This window comes from Onychomys torridus, chromosome X, assembly GCF_903995425.1.
Source record: "Onychomys torridus chromosome X, mOncTor1.1, whole genome shotgun sequence".
Lineage (NCBI taxonomy): Eukaryota > Metazoa > Chordata > Mammalia > Rodentia > Cricetidae > Onychomys > Onychomys torridus.
The window spans coordinates 6779431-6799046 of NC_050466.1; positions in this window are offsets into that span (position 1 = coordinate 6779431).

Below are 19616 nucleotides of genomic sequence, written 5' to 3' on the forward strand. Positions count from 1 at the left end.
TATGAACAGTGAGATTGAAATGAACTCTATTCATGCTGGGTTGAGTTCTACCCCAGCTAACTAGATAGGATGTCCTAGCCTATCTGGAAAAAGGTGAAAAATATAGAATGCTATCAGGGCCATCTTGGCAGGGGCTGGGGCTGGGAAATGGATAAACATGCACACTACAGCATGTTCACTTCCAGGCTTTACAGATACCCTTGATGTTAAAATCAGGTAGTCCTGATCTGTATCTAGCTGGTCTCAGAGGATATAACAAATTGTTTTTTGTCAGGTGTGTAGTGAACAGCCATTGGCCTGGAAGTTCCAACCCCCATTGAGGCTTCGGTAATGGTCATGCCCACAAGGCAGGGCTGAGGGAGGAAGCGGAAGACCCAGGATCGAGAGGAGAGGTCTCTCTTGGTTCAGCACCAACGATGCTGAGAAACATTAGGTGACTGTCCAGGCTGCCAGCTGTCTCTGTCTACTCTTGCAAGACTCCTGAAAGTTGCTTGCGTCCTTCTCCCATTTCTCAGATATTATTATATTCCTTCTCAGGTCTTTGATGAGGTTGAAGACTAGCAGTTATAGTTATAACTTAGTATATGTACATATATAATATCTTAGATAGAATATATTAAGTATTAGACTCAGGTTCTTTAGGATAGGACACCTTTTGGAATAATCTTTGTAACATGCCACACTCTAGACTTCTCTGGATTTTAGTATGTGTTTTTTGCTTGATATTATTTGCATTGATTGTAGTTCCATCTTACCTAGGTCATTATCCCTCATTACTCCTGGACAATATTTGATTACCATCTCTTTGTATATAGTCTTGTATTAGGTTAGAACCTTATTGTTTAGACAAAAGGGGGAGATGTAGTGGATAGCCATCCCAGCATTGGCCTGGAAGTTCCAACCCCCATTGAGGCTTCGGTAATAATGGTCACGCCCACAAGGCGGGGCTGAGGAGGGAGCGGAAGACCGAGGATCAAGAGGAGAGGCTTCTCTTGGTTCTGGGACCCTGGACGCTGGAGGTAGACAGAGCAGAGTTCTCCAGAGAACACCGCCGGACTGTGTCATACCTTTGCCAGGCCCTACAACCTACCCCTTCATTTGTAAGTTACCCCACAAAATAAACCTCCCTTTTAACTATGTGGAGTGGCCTTAATAATTTTGCCAATACAGGTGTGATGGCACAGGCTTGTCACCCCAGCACTCTGGAGGATGAGGTAGATCAGGGATTGCAGGCCAGCAGGACCACCCTGTGAGAGCCTGTCTCAAAACAAACAAACAGAATAAATGAAGAAATATATTTCTTGGCTGAGTATATTGGCACATATGTCTTATGCCATCACCCAGAAGGTAGAATCAGGGAGATCAGGAGTTCAAGACCAGCCTGGGATAAGGGAGACCCTGTTTAAAAAATGACAACAAAATCCTTCCCCCTGCCCTCCCTAAGGCTTTCGGTAAAACCATGTGTAATATCAACTCTGCTTAGGGGCTTCTAGTATCTCAAACTGAAGGACCTTGGAGGAATATTTTCTATTTGTCCTTGTGATGAGGTCAAGAAATAAGACAAGGAGGTTGTGATGGTCAATTAACTACCAAGGAAGGAGCCTTTCCTGCCATTAAAAGCAGGTTAACAGAGAATATAATTGTCCAATAACTGTTTGTGGGGCACAACAAAAGGGAAGTCACTACCTACAGTGTTGAGGAGCTTAGACCCTGGACACCCTAATGTTCCAGGGTCCTCAGAAAACTTGTCACCCCAACATTTGTCAGAAGTGTATATTAGTCAGGGTTCTCTAGAGGAACAGAACTGACAGAATGAATCTATCTACCTACCTACCTATTATCTATCCATCTAACTACCTACCTATTATCTATCTATCTATCTATCTATCTATCATCTATCAACTACCTACCTACCTACCTACCTACCCACCTACCCACCTAGGGAATTTATTAGAATGGCTTAAAGGCTTTGGTCCAGCTATTCCAACAATGACTGTCTATTAATATAAGGTCCAAGAATCCAGTAGTTGTTCAGTCCACTAGGCTGGATGTCTCAGCTGGTCTTCAGTATGTACCAGGATCCCAAAGAAGTAGGCTCTGATGCCAGTGAAGGAATGGACTTGCTAGGGAGGTGAGGGCAAGCAGGCAAAGGGCAAAAGCTCCCTTCTTCCATGTCCTTATATAGGCTGCCAGCAGAAGGTATGGCCCAGATTACAGGTGGATCTTCCCACCTCAGAGGATCTGGACTAAAAGTAGGTCTTCTTGCCGGGTGGTGGTGGTGCATGTCTGTAATTCCAGTACTCGGGAGGCAGAGGCAGGTGGATCTCTGTGAGTTTGAGGCCAGCCTGGTCTACAAAGCGAGTTCCAGGACAGCCTCCAAAGCTACAGAGAAACCCTGTCTCGAAAAAACAAAAAATAAAACAAAACAAAAAAAGCAGGTCTTCTCCAGTGATGTTCTAAAACAGGAAGTGGTGATGGTGTCATGGGCCTATGAAGATGCTGGACTAAAGTCTATCAAAATGTGCAAACAGGAAAATTGTATACTATGTGAATTATCTGTCAATAAAGATCTTATAAAAGAAAAAAGTAGGTCTTCTCAGAGGCAGGTGGATTTCTGTGAGTTTGAGGCCAACTACTTGGTCTAGAAAGTGAGTTCCAGGACAGCCAGGGCTACACAGAGGAAGCCTGTCTTGAAAGAAAGAAAAAAGAAAGGAAGGAAGGAAGGAAGGAGGGAGGGAGGGAGGGAGGGAGGGAGAGAGAGAGAGAGAGAGAGAGAGAGAGAGAGAGAGAGAGAGAGAGATTTTAGCTGGGTGGTGGCACACGTCTTTAACCTCAACAATTAGGAGGCAGAGGCAAGCAAATCTCTGTTAGTTTGAGATTAGCCTGGTCTACAAAGAGAGTTCCAGGACAGCCAGGATGATTACATAGGGTTTCTGTCTGGAAAAAGCAAACAAACAAAAAAAAAAAAGTGGGTCTTCTTACTTCAAATGATTTAATTAACAAAAAGGCCTCCACAGGTGTGTACTCTCCACTTGGGCTTTAGTTAATTCCAGACATAGTCAAATTGACAACCAAGAATAGCCATCATATATGTTTTGTTTGTTTGTCTGGTGCTGGGGATTGACCCCGGGACCTGATGCAAGTCAGAAGGTAGTGATAATGATTTCCATGCCAAAAGAAGGAAGGACAGAAGGAAGGAAGGAGGGATGAATGGATGGAATCCCAGCACCCACATAAAAAGCTGGATTTGGTGGTGGGGGTATGTAATTCCAGAGCTGGGATGGTGGGTCAGGCAGACCCTTGGGGTTCACTGCCAGCCAGCCTACTAGACTTGGTGAGCTCCAGGTCCAACTGAGTCCCTATCTCAAGAAATAACATGGGAGGAACACCAGAGGTTGACCTCTACACTCCACACGTACACATGTATACTTGTGCATGCAGACCCCTCCCTATGTGAACACACACAAACACAAATTAAAAAAAAAATTAAAACGAAAAAAATCGGTTCCTACTACTCTTCACAAAACAACCACAGAAGGCATTTTGAAAGTCTATTGCATTGAAAGGCTCTGGATAATTTTTGTTTATTTATTTATTTATTTATTTATTTATTTATTTATTTGGAGACAGGGTCTCACTACGTAGCCCTGGCTTCCCTGGAACTCCCTATACTATTTAGACCAGATTGGCCTCAAACTCACAGAAATCCTCCTGCCTCTGCCTCCCAGGGATGGGATTAAACGTGTGTGCCACTACTCCAGGCCTGGATAATGTTTAGTTCTGTGACAGTATCTGCTATCCCAGGCTAGCCTCCAACTCCTTGTGTATCAGAAGATGCCCTTGAACTCCTGACCCTCTCGTTTACACTCCCATGGGATTGTAGGCATATGCCACTGCTTCTTGTCAATGAGGTGCTGGGATGAAATTTAGGGCTTCCAAATGCTAGACAAACCTTCCACCAACTGAGCTACATACATCTCAGCTCTCTAGAGAGATCTTAATTGCCTTGATGTGGTAATTTGAATAAGAATGGCCCTATAGGCTCTTATTTGAATGCTAAATCACCAGGGAGTGGAACTCTTTGAACGGATTAGAAGGATTAGGAGGTGTGGCCTCATTGGAAAAAGTGTGTCACTGGGGGTGGGCTTTGAGGTTTCAAAAGTTCATACCCAGTCTCTCTTTGTTCAGATCAAGATGTAGAACTCTCAGCTCCTTCTCCAGCACCATGCCTGCCTGTGTGCCATGTTCCCTGCCATAATGATAATAGACTCACCTATGAAACTGTAAGCAAGTCCTCAAAATTAAATGCTTTCTCTTATAAGAGTTGTCATGGTCATAGTATTGGTAATAGAATAGTGAATAAGATACTTGAGGTTCCCACATTTCATTATGTGAGTTGTTGTTGTTGTTGTTGTTGTTGTTGTTGTTTTGAGACAGGGTTTCTCTGTATAGCTCTGGCTTTCCTGGCTTTCCAGCTCTGTAGACCAGGCTGGTCTCAAATTCAGAGATCCGCCTGGCTCTGCCTCCTGAGTGCTGGGATTAAAGGCATGTGCCTCCATCTCCCAGCTATTATTTTATTTTTATTTTCATTTATTTTATTTTTTGAGACAAGGTTTCACTCTATAGTCCTGGTTGGCCTGGAACTAGCTCTGTAGCCCAGGCTGGCCTCATAGAGATCCATCTGCTTCTGCCTCCTGAGTGCTGGGACTAAAGGCGTGCATTAGCATGCCTGGTGATGAGAGACGTTTTTTGTTTTGTTTTTTTTTTTTGTTTGTTTTTCGAGACAGGGTTTCTCTGTGTAGCTTTGGAGCCTGTCCTGGATCTCACTCTGTAGACCAGGCTGGTCTCGAACTCACAGAGATCCACCTGGCTCTGCCTCCTGAGTGCTGGGATTAAAGGCGTGCGCCACCATCGCCCGGCGAGAAACGTTTTTAAAGAAGAGTAGAGAGTGTATTTAGAAAACAAAAACAGTATAGTTTATTCCTCATTGGCATTAGCCTAACTGGTTTTCAATCATTAATTAGATCACTGAACTGGAAGCCCTGGCACAAGTTTGGTTTATAGAAAATACAGAATGTGGAGATTGAAAACTGAACTGACATTTACACTGTGGCTATTTGGAAATGCTCTTGTAATTTCTGTAATAGTAGGTCACGTTAGCCAATCTTAACCACTTTCTGAGCGTAATACTAAGTGGCTATAGGTGTTCACTAGCAGTTGTTATTAGTACTTGGTGAGAATTGGGAGTTGTGGGTTTCTCACTTCATTGTACGTTACCTCCAATGTACACACATAAGTGTGATGTAGGTGACCTTGGTGTACCATTTAGGTACCAGGTTTTCTAGAGTGACCTAGCACTGTTAATGGAAGAGTTACAGGTAATAAACATTAGAGTTCTCTACCAAAAAAAAAAAAAAAAAAGAAAGAAAAGAAAACAAAAAGAGGGCCAGTGAGATGGCCCAAGTGGGCAGAGGTGCTTGCTGCCAAGCCAGACTGTAGAAGTTTGTCTCAGGGATGCCAAATACTGGAAGAAAGGCTCTGACTCCCAAAAGTTGTCCTCTAACCTCCACACTGGCATGATGGCATGAGCATGCCCCCAACCCAATAAATGAATAAACATAAAATTTTTGGAGGGCTGGAGGGATGGCTCAGAGGTTAAGAGCACTGACTGCTCTTCCAGAGGTCCTGAGTTCAATTCCCAGGAACCACATGGTGTCTCACAACCATCTGTAATGAGATCTGACACCCTCTTCTGTATTCATAATAAATAAATTAAAAAAAATTTTTTTTCAGCTGAGGATCGAACTCAGGGCCTTACACTTGCTAGGCAAGTGCTCTACCACTGAGCTAAATCCTCAACCCCAAAAAATATTTTTAAATATAATTGCAAGTCAGAAAATGTTGAGTGGTTTTATGTTTGCAAATTTAAGTTTTAAAAAAGTGTGTGGACAGGCTCCAAAGCTACAGAGAAACCCTGTCTCGAAAAACCAAAAAAAAAAAAAAAAAAAGTGTGTGTGTGTGTGTGTGTGTGTGTGTGTGTGTGTGTGTGTGTGTCTCCCCCCACCCCCAAATTGTTGTTTCTGTTCTAGAAAGCAGGGAAGGGGCTTTGGAGAACCTTCAATTTCCAGCCTTCTCAGACAGGTGAAGTTTGTATACCTCCTGAACCCCAAGGACCTCCCCTCCTCACACTGGGGAGTGCTTCACTTCAGAGGAACCGCTTACACAGCTCTGGGTGTGGGAGGAGGTAAAGGGGGAGATAAGATTATCTCCAGGTCAGTTTGTGGAGAGTAGCTTGTAGCACACCAAGAGCTAGGGTTCTGTCACAAGGCTCCCTCAGGCCATCCCTCTGTCAGTGTTCCCTAGGCCACCCCCTTCCCACCCCTAGCCGGTCTGAAGCTGGTCTCCATCTCCAGAGCTCTGCTAATCAGGGAACCTTACAGAAGTGGGATGGTGTGACAGGTATGCCTTGGAGACTGGTTGGCCTTGTTTCCCCGACTCAGCTTGACTCCTTGGAGAACCATCCATAGTGTTGTATGTATTAATAGCAATGAGGACCAGAGATATGGCTCAGTGGTTAAGAGCACTTGTTCTTACAGAGGACTTTTCCAGAACCTACATGGTACTTCACAACCATGTATAACTCCAGTGCCAGGGATCCAATGCCCTCTTCTGACCTCCATAGGTGCTATACAGACTTAGACAAAATAACCATGCACATGAAATAAAATAAATAAATACATCTAAAAAGAGTTTTAAATTTTTACATTTTTTTAGTGTGTATGTGTGGGGTGCATTCCATGGGCATGAGTGCTGAGGCAGAGGATAACTTGTGGAAGTCGCTCCTCTTCTCCTACCATGTGGGCTCTGGGGCTCATGTTGCCCGGATTGTCCGAAAACTGGACTTGAACTCATAGAGATCTGCCCGCCTCTGCCTCCTGAGTGCTGGGATTAAAGGTGACCACTCTGTATTCCAGTCTGGCCTTGAACTTGGGGCAATCCTCCTGCCTCAGTGTTGACATTACAGAAATAATCACCACTCCCAGTTCCACAGTTCTTTGCTTTTTATTGCCCATCCATGATATGGATTGTCAGGTAGTTGGTGGGAGGTGGGGTTGGGTGTAACCATTTATCCACTGAAGGACATTATATGGGTACTTAGAGTTTCTGGCTATAACGGATAATGCTATTACAAACATTTGTGTAAGAGGATCTGTGTGAAAATAAATTTTTATTTCTCTGGGATAAATGCCAAAAAGTATAAATGCTGGGTAATAGGATAAATCTATTTCCAGTCTTAAACAGAACTGCCAAATTTTTCTAAAGTGTCAGTAGCGTTTTAGATTCCCTCCAGCAAATGACCCAGTTTGTCTGCAGTCTCTGCAGCATTTAGTGTTGTCAGTATTTGATAGGCTGATTGTCATGGCTCATTGTAGTTGTTTTGATTTTGAAACAGGGTCTCACACAGCTGAGGCTGGCCTCAGACTACTGATCCTTCTGTGGCTGCTCCCAAGTACTTGGATTACAAGTGTCTCCACCTTTTTTTGCTTTTTAAATTTTAGGCAGGGTCTCACTATGTAGTCCTGGGTGGCCTGGAACTCACTATTTAGAGGCCTAGAACTCTTGTTTTGTTTTGTTTTGTTTTCCGAGACAGGGTTTCCCTGTGTAGCTTTGCGCCTGTCCTGGAACTCACTTGGTAGCCCAGGCTGGCCTCGAACTCACAGAGATCCGCCTGCCTCTGCCTCCCAGTTCCCGAGTGCTGGGATTAAAGGCCTGGCTCACCTTCTTATCCCTTCTTGATCCTTCCTCTTTTCCACTTCACACCCCTTTGAGTTTCACACCTTTTTTTGCTCCCTGGTTTCCATGCATGTCATAAAACATGATGCTTGTCTTCGTGAGACTGACGTAACATGGTGACTTTAGATTCATGTAACATAGTGTTCTCCAGTTCCAGCTCTTTTCCTGTAAGCACATTATGTCATTCTTTATGGCCGAGTAAAATTCCATGTGCATGTATATCATATCTTCTTTATCCATTCATCTGTTGATGGGCACTAGGCGCTCCAGACCAGGCTGGCCTCGAACTCACAGAGATTGTCTGCCTCTGCCTCCTGAGTGCTGGGATCAAAGGCGTGCGCCATCACCATCCTGCTGGCCATTTTCTAATCAGTTTATTATTGTTGAGTTTTGAGCCTTCCTTCTCTCTTCCATGGTGCTGGGGATGAAGCCCTGGGCCTTGTTCATGCTTGGCAGGTGAGCTACCTAGAACTATAGCCCTAATTTGAGAGTTCTTTATGTTTTCTAGATATCAGTCCTTTGTCAAATATTTTCCCCAGTTTTTATTTTTCGTACTTCTAAACAAGCCTTTGACAGAGCAAAATTTTATTTAGATATGAAGTATTCCCCACAGACTCATGTGTTGAAGGTTTGGTCTCTGCATGGCAATGTTCAGAGGTAAAGCTTTGGCGAAGTGATTATATCCAAGGGTGCCCAGTTGGTCAATGATTTCATTCATTCATTGATGAGTTCACAGATGAATGGGCTCTTGGAAGTACGGCCTAGTTGGAGGAAGTAAGTCACTGGCCCCATGCCTTTGAAGGATATATGTTCTGTCTCCTTCCTCTTGCTCTCTCTGTCCCTGGCTTTTTATCTACCATGTGCTCCCCACCATGATGTTCTGCTTCAGCATGGCCCAGAAACAATGAAGCTAAAATCCAGTCTTTCCTCCTTTAAGTGTTTCTCTCAGGTGTTTCGTCACAGCCATGCAAAGCTGAACAAAAAAATATGGTTCAATCTTAAATTGTTTTTTAAAAAAGTGATCTTCTAGCCTGTCCTGAAATCCATGCACTGTCATGACGTGTACATATTCCATCCATCCATCTATCCACTCATCCACTTAATTTATTGACTATAAATTTAGTATCAGATGCTAGTGATCTGAAAATGAATATACTACAGTTGCATCCAGAGTAGCCACAGTCTTGTAGGGACAGGGATGTGTAAGCATATGCCTCCCATTGGGGTATGGTGAAAGATGTAAATCAGGCCCAGAACAGAGACCTGATGTGGCTGGGATAGCTGCTGAAGGTTGTTCATTGTCAGTTACAAACCAGTTGAAACCCTAGTATGAGTGTTCTAGCTAGATATAGGTCAGAGTGTATTCTAAGAGACGTTTTCATGTGTGTATTCACTGTAAAGACAACAGCTCACTATGTAGCCAGGCTGGTCTGGAACTTGCAATCCTTCTGCCTAAGACCATGCCAGGATTAGAGGTGTGTGTGTGTGAACACGTGATATTCTATAAAAAACATTTCCATCTATTCTTTTCACCTTAATTATAATATTCTTTTCCTACATCCCCAAATAGCTATTACCAAGATGGAGATGCTATGAGATTAAAGCAGAACTCAGCTATTTTCAGAAGTGATCATTCTTTTAAAAACTACAATGAAAGCTATTAGTCCCCAGGTACTCTTTGCCGTGAAGTGCTGGCGTGAAGGAGGGTGGAAGACAGGTCTCCTTGTATAACAGTCCTTGGTCCTAATATAGCAATGTTCCTCTGGGACGCCGGAAGGACTCGCCCCACACGACAGTCTGCCTCATTTCACAGCGACTCTTCGAGGAAAGCAAGATGAGATCTAACATGCAGTGGCCTATATTCAAGTAGAGCAGGCTGCTCCTTCCTTACCCAAGCACCTACAAGTCTCTCAAGTTTGGGAGGAGCCCGTGGATTAATAACTGAGAAGATGGGACTGAACCTTTGATTTAGGCCCTGATGGTCTTCCAAGAATTTTTGAAAGTGTAAGGCCTGATAATACAGAAGGCTGCTTAAAGGTTTGGGGTGGGGCTGGCAGGATGGCTCAGTGGGTAAAAGTGCTTGCTGCCAAGCCTGAAGACCTGAATTTGTTTCCTAGGAGGAAGGAGAGAACTGACTCCTGAAAATTCTGATCTCCACATGCATTAAATAATTGATAAAGGCTGGAGGTGTAGCTCAGTGGTAGTGTTTGCCTAGCATGTAGGAAGCTCTAGGTTCCATGGTTAACATTATACAAAATACTATTTTCAAAAATAATATTTGAGCTTCAAAATGTAAGAATGTTCCTAACATGCTGGAGGTGGAACTTAGGGCCTTGTACATGGTAGGTAATCTATATACCAAGTCCCCTTTTAACTTTCAGACAGGGTCTGACTAAGTAGCCTAGGCTGGCTTTGACCTAGCTCTGTAGCCCAAGTATGACTTGAAATTGTGATCCTCCTCTTTCATCTTCCTGGAAAGATGAGATTACAGGCCTATGCCACAGGCTCAGCATGACAATTCTTTTTGTTCCTGTGTCTAGTGAAGATACAGTTTTATTGCCCTGGGGAATGTCTGTCCTTCTATTGTCTCTTTTAGGGAATGCCTGTCTGCTCCTCACTTTCTGCTGTTTCCAAAATAAAGCCCAAATACTTTGTTCTCATAGGTCAGTGTAGATGTAACCGTTTTGTTAAATAAGAAACACAGATCCAATTGCAGAGTTAAAAGCCATGAGGTCAGAGCAAGAGCTGAAAACCTTGCCCTTCACTGCTTCTGCTGTCTTTCCTCTCTGCAAGAGAACTACTTCTGTGTGTTTTTTCTTTTTTATAGACTTTCTGTTCTGCTTTGTCATTGGTTGTAAATCCAGCCACATGTCCTCGTCACTGCCTGTCTGTACAGACCTCCAGGTCTTCTATGGTTGGTATTGAGATTAAAGGCGTGTGTTGCCATGCTGGCTGTGTCCTTGAACACACAAAGATCCTGCCTAGCTCTGCCTCCCAAGTGCTGGGATTAAAGGTGTGCACCACTACTGCCCAGCTTCTGCTATGGCTTGCTCTGACCCCAAGGCAACTTTATTAATATACAAATAAAATCACATTTTACAAATAAAGTATCACCACAGGTCAGCCTCAATTTACCTTTTTAGCTCCCACACTTTCTAATTACTTCAGCCAGCTAGGCCCAGTGGCACTACCTGTAGTCCTAGCTACTAGTGAGGCTGAGGTAGGAAGATTTCTTGTGCCTAGGAATTCAAAGCCAATATAGGCAACATAATGAGATCCTATCTCAATAAATACATATAAAATAAACACTATGGCCAATGGATAGTCATTCCTATGAGATAAAGACATGCTTTCTTCTTTGTCACTGTCTCAGTTACTTTTCTATTGCCGTGACTAAGGCAACTTATAAAATACAATGTTTATTGGAGCTCATGGTTCCAAAGGGTTAAAGTCCATGACCATCCTGGAGGAGAGCAAACCAACAGGCAGGTAAGCATGGTGCTGGAGAAGTAGCTGAGAGCTTACATCCAGATTCAGTCATGAGGCAGAGAGACAGAGCTACCTAAGACTGGCGTGGACTTTTCCAACCTCAAAGCCCACCCCCAGTGACACATCTCTAACAAGGCCACACCTCCTAATCCTTCTCAAATAGTTCCACAAACTGAGGAACAAGCTTTCAAATAATGAGCCTTTGGAGGGCACTGTCATTCACACCACTACAGGAAATGTATTCCCAACTATTAGGGCAGTGATTGTGGGTTTTGCCAAATGAACTAATGACTCATTCCTTTCAAGCACTTTCTTCTGAACTCATTGCTTTTCAGAGCTCCACAGCCTTTCCTTCCTCCTAGCCAATCAAGTTTCTGAACATGAGGTTTCTTTCCCTTCATCCCTATTGCTGACCCTTACCAGAAATAGCCTCTCCCCTTCTCTTTCCTATCCAAATTCTGTCTATAGTCCCAGCTTTAACTCAAACTCTAGGTCTAAAGGCTTCCTGAGCTTTTTAAAAAGACATACTTTATTTTATGTGTTTGTGTGTGTGTGAGTTTATGTACGTATGTGCACCACATACATGCAGGGATCTACAGAGATCAGAAGAGAGTATTATGTCCCTTGGAACTGGAATTACAGACAGTTGTGAGCCTGGGCATTGAACTCAGTTATCTGTAAAAGTATCAAGTGCTTTTAAACTGCGCTCCAGCCCCAGCTTCCTGAACTCATAAGCTCACTCCGTCTGCTCCTCCTCAGAACAGCTATTGCATTTTTGGTATTCATTCATTCATTTTCTCCACATTTACAAATATGAGCTTTAGAGGAGCTCATGGTCTAGGTGGAAAATATCACATACTGCTTCATGCTGTGTTATGATCTTTGTGTATATCTGTATGTCTTATTTCTCCACTTCTGTGACAGCACAAATCATCTTTTAAGCTTCTCTGTCTTTCTTTTGGCCCTAACTTAGTACGTTGTTCAACTAATGTCTCTTGACTTCAAGGGGATCTCATTTTATTTATTTACTTATGTACTTAGTTGTTATATTATGGGTTTTAAAGACTTTATTATTATTATTATTATTATTATTATTATTATTATATATTTTTTGTTCTTTTTGAAACAGTGTCTCACTATGTAGATCTGGCCATCCTGGAACTTACTATGTAGACCATGCTGGCCTAAAAATCACAGAGACCCACTTGCCTCTGCCTTCTGAGTGCTGGGATTAAAGATGTACACCACTACTAGCTAATGTTTTGTTTTAAGACAGAGCCTCATGCAGTCCAGACTTGTCTGGAACTCAGTATGTGGCCAAGGCTGGTCTTAGCTCCTAATTTTCCTGCCTCTGTCTCCTGGGTGCTAGCACATCTGTTTTGTTTTGTTTTTTCAAGATAGAATCTCACTCTAAAGGCCAGGCTGACTTTGGACTTCCAGTCCTCCTGTTTCAACACCTCGAGTGTTGGGATTACAGGCATGTACCACCGTGTATGCCTTTTACTTTATAAATTAAAGGCTGAGCACAGAATGCTGAAATAACCTGCTTTAGACTGCAAGAGAATCATAGTTGAGTCATCCAAGATATGGTAGAGGGAAGGTGTGCTGGCATGCTTGTAATTCCAGAAGAATCAGTAGTTTAAGAATCACAGCCTAGCTACGAGACCCTGTTTTGTTTTGTTTTGTTTTGTTTTGTTTTGTTTTCTCCGAGACAGGGTTTCTCTGTAGCTTTGGAGTCTGTCCTGGACTAGCTCTGTAGATCAGGCTGGCCTTGAACTCACAGAGACCCAAGTGCTGGGATTACAGGCATGGGCCACCACCGCCTGGCGAGACCCTGTTTTTAAAATGTGTGTGTGTGTGTGTGTGTGTGTGTGTGTGTGTGTGTGTGTAGAACAGCTTTAGAGCCAACTACTTTGTGTCCACAGTGCCAAGATTTCTAGATCTCTCTTAAGTGCAAACCATGCCCTAGTATAACTGTTTTGTGTTGCTATACCAAAATACCTGAGACTGGGTAATTCTAATTCATAAAAAAATAGAACTCTGTTGGCTCACAGTTGTAGTCTGGGAAATCCAAGAGCAAGGAACCCCCATCTGCCAGGTCTCTGGCGAAGGCCTCCTGCTACATCGTAAAATGGTAGAGGCATCCTGTGCGGAAACAGAATAAACGTGCTGGTTCTCTTCTTATAAAGCCACAATGCCATCAATGGAAGGCCTGGTCACCTTTGTGACCTTATCTAAGACCAATTGCCTCCAAAAGGCCTCCCTTCCAAATACCATTAACATTCTGACTATAGGGATTAAGCTTCCAACACACAAGCTGTTGTATATGGATGATCAAAACCTTGAAGTGGAACACAGACATTTGAAGTACAAATTTGGTTCACACAGGAAGTAACATTTCTTATTATATTCAAGGTCAAGCTGTGTGAAAGGCAACCCAAAATAGACTCAAAAACATTCCAGAGAAGAAAGAGTGGGTGGCAGCTGGTGAGCTGCAGCATTTTTTTCTTTCATAAAACAATTCTTGTGGAAGAAATAGCATTGCTGACTTTTTCTATTTTTGCATAAAGTAACACTTAACTAATCTAATTATTATTCAAGTGAAAGTGTAAAGTGTCCAGCCAAAGCTTTCATTATTCTGCAAGAACCATAATATAGATTTGAATTTATAAAGGGTTTAAAGATTTTCCAGCTTAATATTGAATCCATATGTCAAAGAATTGAAAGTTAAAACAGTGAAAAGGTTTTTAAAAATTTTAAAGTGATTGCACCCCATTAGCCATCAAGGTTTGTAGGCCAATGACAGCAATAGTCACTAAGGAGGAAGAAGGGGGAGGAGTGAATTAGTTTGACTGAAGGACAGACTATGTAATTCCAACAGAAGATTGGCAGTCCAGGCATGGTCAGTCTTCAAGTTCTACATCACCCGTGAAGATCTGCTAAAAATGTCCCATGACTTAATAGCAACATGGCTTCCTACAGGCAGATGAATCCCCCAGCTATACTCCAAGTCTCCCAGGCTACCCTTTGCTTCCATTGAGGCTGCTGTCCATGGCTTCTCTACTATTACTCTTCAGACTGCCCAGTCACTTTGTACATAGGCAGGGAGAAGTCACTGGGTTAGTCTGTCTGAAATATTTTTAGCAGTTTAAATGGCAGAGAAGATAGCCTTTAATCTAATTTTGGTTTGGCCTTGCCAAGTTTATAGAAGGAAGGCAGGTTTCAGGTCAGTATTTTCAGAATTGCCTAGAACATTCTTGGTTCTATATGTATCAGCCTCTACCCTTGAATAAAGAGGAAGAGAGAGTCTATATTGGAGTTCAGGACCTTCCCTTAATTTGTTATTATTAGTGCACTTGTGTGCCTGTGCGTGTGGACTCCATGTGGAGGTCAGAGGGCAGTTTTGTGGGGATGGTTCTCTCCTTTTGCCTTGAGTTCCATGGATTAAACTGAGACATGTTTCTGGGGCAAGAGCTTTACTAGTTGAGACCTTCCGCTCCATCAGTCTCGTTATGTAGCCCAGGCTGGACTCATACTCAAGATCCTTCTTCCTTAGCCTCCCAAGGGCCAGGATTCCAGGTTGGTACCATAATTGCTGGTCCCAAGATCTCCTTCCCCTTTAGACTGTTATCAGCCTTCCGAAGTCACATTCTCCTAAGTATTGTAACCCAGCATTGGAAACAAATCTGGTTTTCTTGAAGCACCAATCAAACAAAAACACAAAAGATGAATATAATTTTAAAACATAAGAGGAGGGTTGGGCATAGTGGTGCATGTCTTTAATCCCAGTTTGAGGTCAGCCTGGTCTACTTAGTGAGATCCTATTTCTAAAACCTAAAAACAAAACAACAACAAAAACCAATAAAGAGGAGAGCCAGCTTGGCATGGTGGTCTGCACTGGAATCCCAGCACTTGGAAGGCAAAGGCAAGTCTCCTGGAGTTCAAGACCAGCCTCAGCTATGTAAGACGTTGTCACGAACAGCACCATAAAAAGGTACTCAGTAGACAACCACTTTTACCTCCATACCTCTAATTATTCCTCTGAGCCAGAAGTGGTAGCTCAGGCCTGTAATCCTAGCACTTGGGAGACTGAGGGAGGCCAGCTTGGGCTACACAGTGAGAGCCTGTCTCAAAACAAATAATCAAAACAGAAAGGAGGCGCTGGGGAAGTAACTAAGTGATAGGGTCCTAGCCTAGCATGTACAAGGCTCTGGGTTTGATCCTCGGCCATGGACGGACACACACACACACACACACACACACACACACACACACACACTCCTTCAATTTTAGGGATGTTGCACTGTCCTTGAACTTTATGCCCAGTCCGAGCTAAAATGAAGTGTGACTGCTCATGAAAGGCCCTGAAGTGTCCGGCTCTGGAAATCCCTTGATTACTGCTTCATTAACTTCCAGCTGCACAATAGTCCAGTTAGTTCTGCCCTGGGTTTTAGGTTACTTGGGTGCAAAGAATGGCAATAAAGTTTGTTTAAAGGTCCTCTGTGAGCCGGGCAGTGGTGGCGCACGCCTGTAATCCCAGCACTCGGGAGGCAGAGGCAGGCGGATCTCTGTGAGTTCGAGGCCAGCCTGGTCTACAGAGCTAGTCCAGGACAGGCTCCAAAGCTACAGAGAAACCCTGTCTCAAAAAACAAACAAACAAACAAACAAACAAACAAACAAAAAAGGTCATCCGTGGAAGCCCAACAATGGATGTATGTCTCTCCCGAGGCCCTACATTATGACTGGCCCATGGCAGGCACTTGCACTGTCTATCCACAATTCAACATCTGTTGGGCATCTGTGTGTTGAACCTTGCACAGGGAGATGTAACAAGTCCCAGCCTCTGTGTGATCACAAAGAATGGCCACGCCAGGCAGCATTACAGTGCAGGGTGTAGTCAGAAGGTTTCTCCGGCCCCACAGCCACTTATAAAATAATTACTCAGAGGCTTAATATTAATTACCAATGGCATGGCATATGGCAGGCTTCTTGCTAGCTAGCTCTTATAACTTAAATTAACCCATTTCTATTAATCTATGTTTTGCCACGTGTTCTGTGGCTTACTGGTCTGCTGGCATGTTTTTTCCTTGAGCAGCAGGCTGGTGTCTCTCTGCGTCTCCTTTCTCTTCCTGTCTATCTGCTTGGATTTCTGTCTGCCTCTAAAGTTGCCTTGCCATAGGCCAATGCAGCTTTATTTATCAACCAATCAGAGCAACACATATTCACAGGGTACAGAAAGACATCCCACAGCAGGAAGTTTTACCAGTAAGGTTGTGTGCTGCCCACATCAACCCAGCCTTCTGGGAAAGCCAGTTACAGGGATGATTTCATAGAGCTACGCTAGGCCAAGCTTTGTCTCCTTTCCTCTGTGAGACCTTGAATCCTGACCATTGTTTGAGGTAGAAACTGCTTTTTAAAAAATATTTATGCTGGATGGTGGTGGCACATGCCTTTAATTCCAGCACTCGTAGGCAGAGGCAGGCAGATCTTTGTGAGTTCGAGGCCAGCCTGGTCTGCAGGGTGAGATCTAGGAAAGGCACAAAGCTACACAGAGAACCTTGTCTCAGAAAACCACAAAAAAAAAAAAAAAAAAAAGAAGTAAAAAATATTTATTCCTATTTCTATGTATGTGTATGTGTATGTGTGTATTTCTGTGTGATTATATGCTACACATGTGCGTGTCTGCAGAGGCCATAAGAGGGCATTTGGTCCCCTGTAGCAGGAGTTATAGGTTATTGTGAGTCATCCAATGTGAGTGCTAGGAAGCAAACTTGGAGGAACAAGTTCCTCTGGAAGAACAGCAAGCACTCTTGACAGTTGAACCATCTTTCCAGCCCCTAGAAACTGCTTTTATTCCAACTCTTGATATTCCCAAAACATCGAGATGCCAAATGAGTTGCCCCCACTCACCTAGCTTGTAAGCCCTAGAACAGGGAACTAATTGCTAGTTGTAGGAACTACAGTTCCCAGGCTCTCCTCGCTTTCTCCCTCTCAGGATGCCTTCAAGTCTGGGTTTCTGGGTTGTGGTGCAGAGAACATATTTGCTTCAACACAGGCTGCTAAGTTAAAATGCCTGTGAAGGTGGGAAAGTGAATAGGAAAAAAGTCTCTGGTTTCAGTAATTTCTGACCCTTTTTAGGCTATTATAGTGGTTTGAATAAGAATGGCCACAGAAGCCCATATATTTGAATGTTTAGTCACCAGGAAGTAGAACTCTTTGATAGGATTAGAAGGATTAAGAGGTTTGGTCTTGTTGGAGAAAGTGTGTCATGGGAGTGGGCTTTGAGGGTTCAAAAGCCCATGCCAAGCTCAGTTCTCTCCTTGCTGCCTGCGGGTCAAGATGTAGAACTCTCAGCTACTTCTCCAGCATCATGTCTGCATGCTGCCACGCTCCCAACCATGAGGATAATGGACTAAACCTCTGAAAGTGTAAGCAAGCTCCTGACTAAATGCTTTCTTTTATAAAAGTTGCTGCGGTCATATTATCTCTTCACTACTGACAGTACACTTGGTAAATTAGTCCTAAATGGAACAGTCATTTGGAGCAGGGAAAGGCAGCTCCTTTAGCTGTGTAAGCCTGCACACCATTCCTTTCCAGAGTAAATATGTTTGAAGACAAATCTTTGTGTTTCTCCATTTTGTGTACATTTTTTTTTCGAGACAGGGTTTCTCTGTAGCTTTGGAGCCTGTCCTGGACTAGCTTTGTAGACCAGGCTAGCCTTGAACTCACAGAGATTCACCTGCCTCTGCCTCCTGAGTGCTGGGATTACAGGCGTGCACCACTACTTAGCCCGGCCATTTTGTGTACATTTAAAATAGATTTTTTCTTTTTGGTTTTTCAAGACAGGGTTTCTCTGTGTAGCTTTGTGCCTTTCCTGGAACTCACTCTGTAGCCCAGGCTGGCCTTGAACTCACAGAGATCCGCCTGCCTCTGCCTCCCGAGTGCTGGGATTACAGGCGTGTGCCACCACTGCCCAGTGCCTAACAGTTTTTAAAGGGGCACTGTGGAAATGTGTGTATTTTGGGGCTACTAGTATGTGGTCAGCAGAGCCAGACATGCTAGAAGCAAGCTAATCAGTCCCATACAAGAGAGAATTGAGCCACTGGATATCCATGTAGATGCAAAACTACATCATCATCATCTAAGTGCTGTTTCCACACACACCAAACTGCTGTCAAATGCAGCTGCTGTCATTAATTGAAGGAAGATGGTGCTGTTTTGTTTAGAATATTACTAAGAGGTCACTATTTGAGAAAATGCCACTGGCGGCAAGCTGTTCATGGTACTTCAGTGGAAGTACTTTTGTGGAAGCAACACACTTGTCTAGTTTGCATTTGTAGCTGCACAGTCGTTGAGAAGGAGAATTTACATATTAAATTTATTTTGATTTTCATTTGTGTGTGTGTGTGTGTGTGTGTGTGTGTGTGTGTGTGTGTGAGATCTGTACATATACTACATGCATGCTATGCTCTTGGAAGCCAGAAGAAAGCACTGAACCCCTTGTAAATAAAGTTATACACAGTTGTGAGCAGCAGGATGTTGTTTCTGGGATCCCAATGGGTCCTCTGCAAGAGCAGTAATTGCTCTCAATTGCTGAGTCATTTCTCTAGTACCAAATTTATATATATTTACTTTATTTTTTGAGGCCGGGTCTGACTATGTAGACCAGGCTGGATTTGAACTCACAGATATCTCCCTGCCACTGCCTCTTGAGTGCTGGGATTAAAGGCATGCACCATCACAACAGGGTTTCAATAAAAAAATTAGGAGTGTTTTTGCCTTCATGTTTGTCTACTACATGTATGCCTGTTGTCTGAGGAGGTCAGAAAAGGGCAGTATATCTCCTGGAACTGGAGTTATGGATGGTTGTGAGCCACCATTTGGGTGTTGGAAATTGAACCCAGGTTCTCTGCAAGAGCATCCAGTTTTCTTAACCTCTAAGCCATTTTTTCCAGCATGCCCCGATTTAGCATATTTTAATATGTAACTTAAATTCTGGGTATGTCTGTTCATGTGGGGGTATGTGCATGAGGGTGTGGGTACCCAGAGGCCGGAAGGCAACACATATCCTGGATTTGGAGTTGTAAGGTCTGTGAATCACCTGCTCTTAACTTTTGAACCATCACTCTGCCTCTTTTTGAGACAGGGTTTCTCTGTGTAGCTTTGCGCCTTTCCTGGAACTCACTCTGTAGCCCAGGCTGGCCTCAAACTCAGAGGTCCACCTGCCTCTGCCTCCTGAGTGCTGGGATTAAAGGCGTGTGCCACCACTGCCAGGCTCTCTCTGCCTCTTAATATGTAACTTAATTACATTGTTCTTTTATTTATTTGTTATT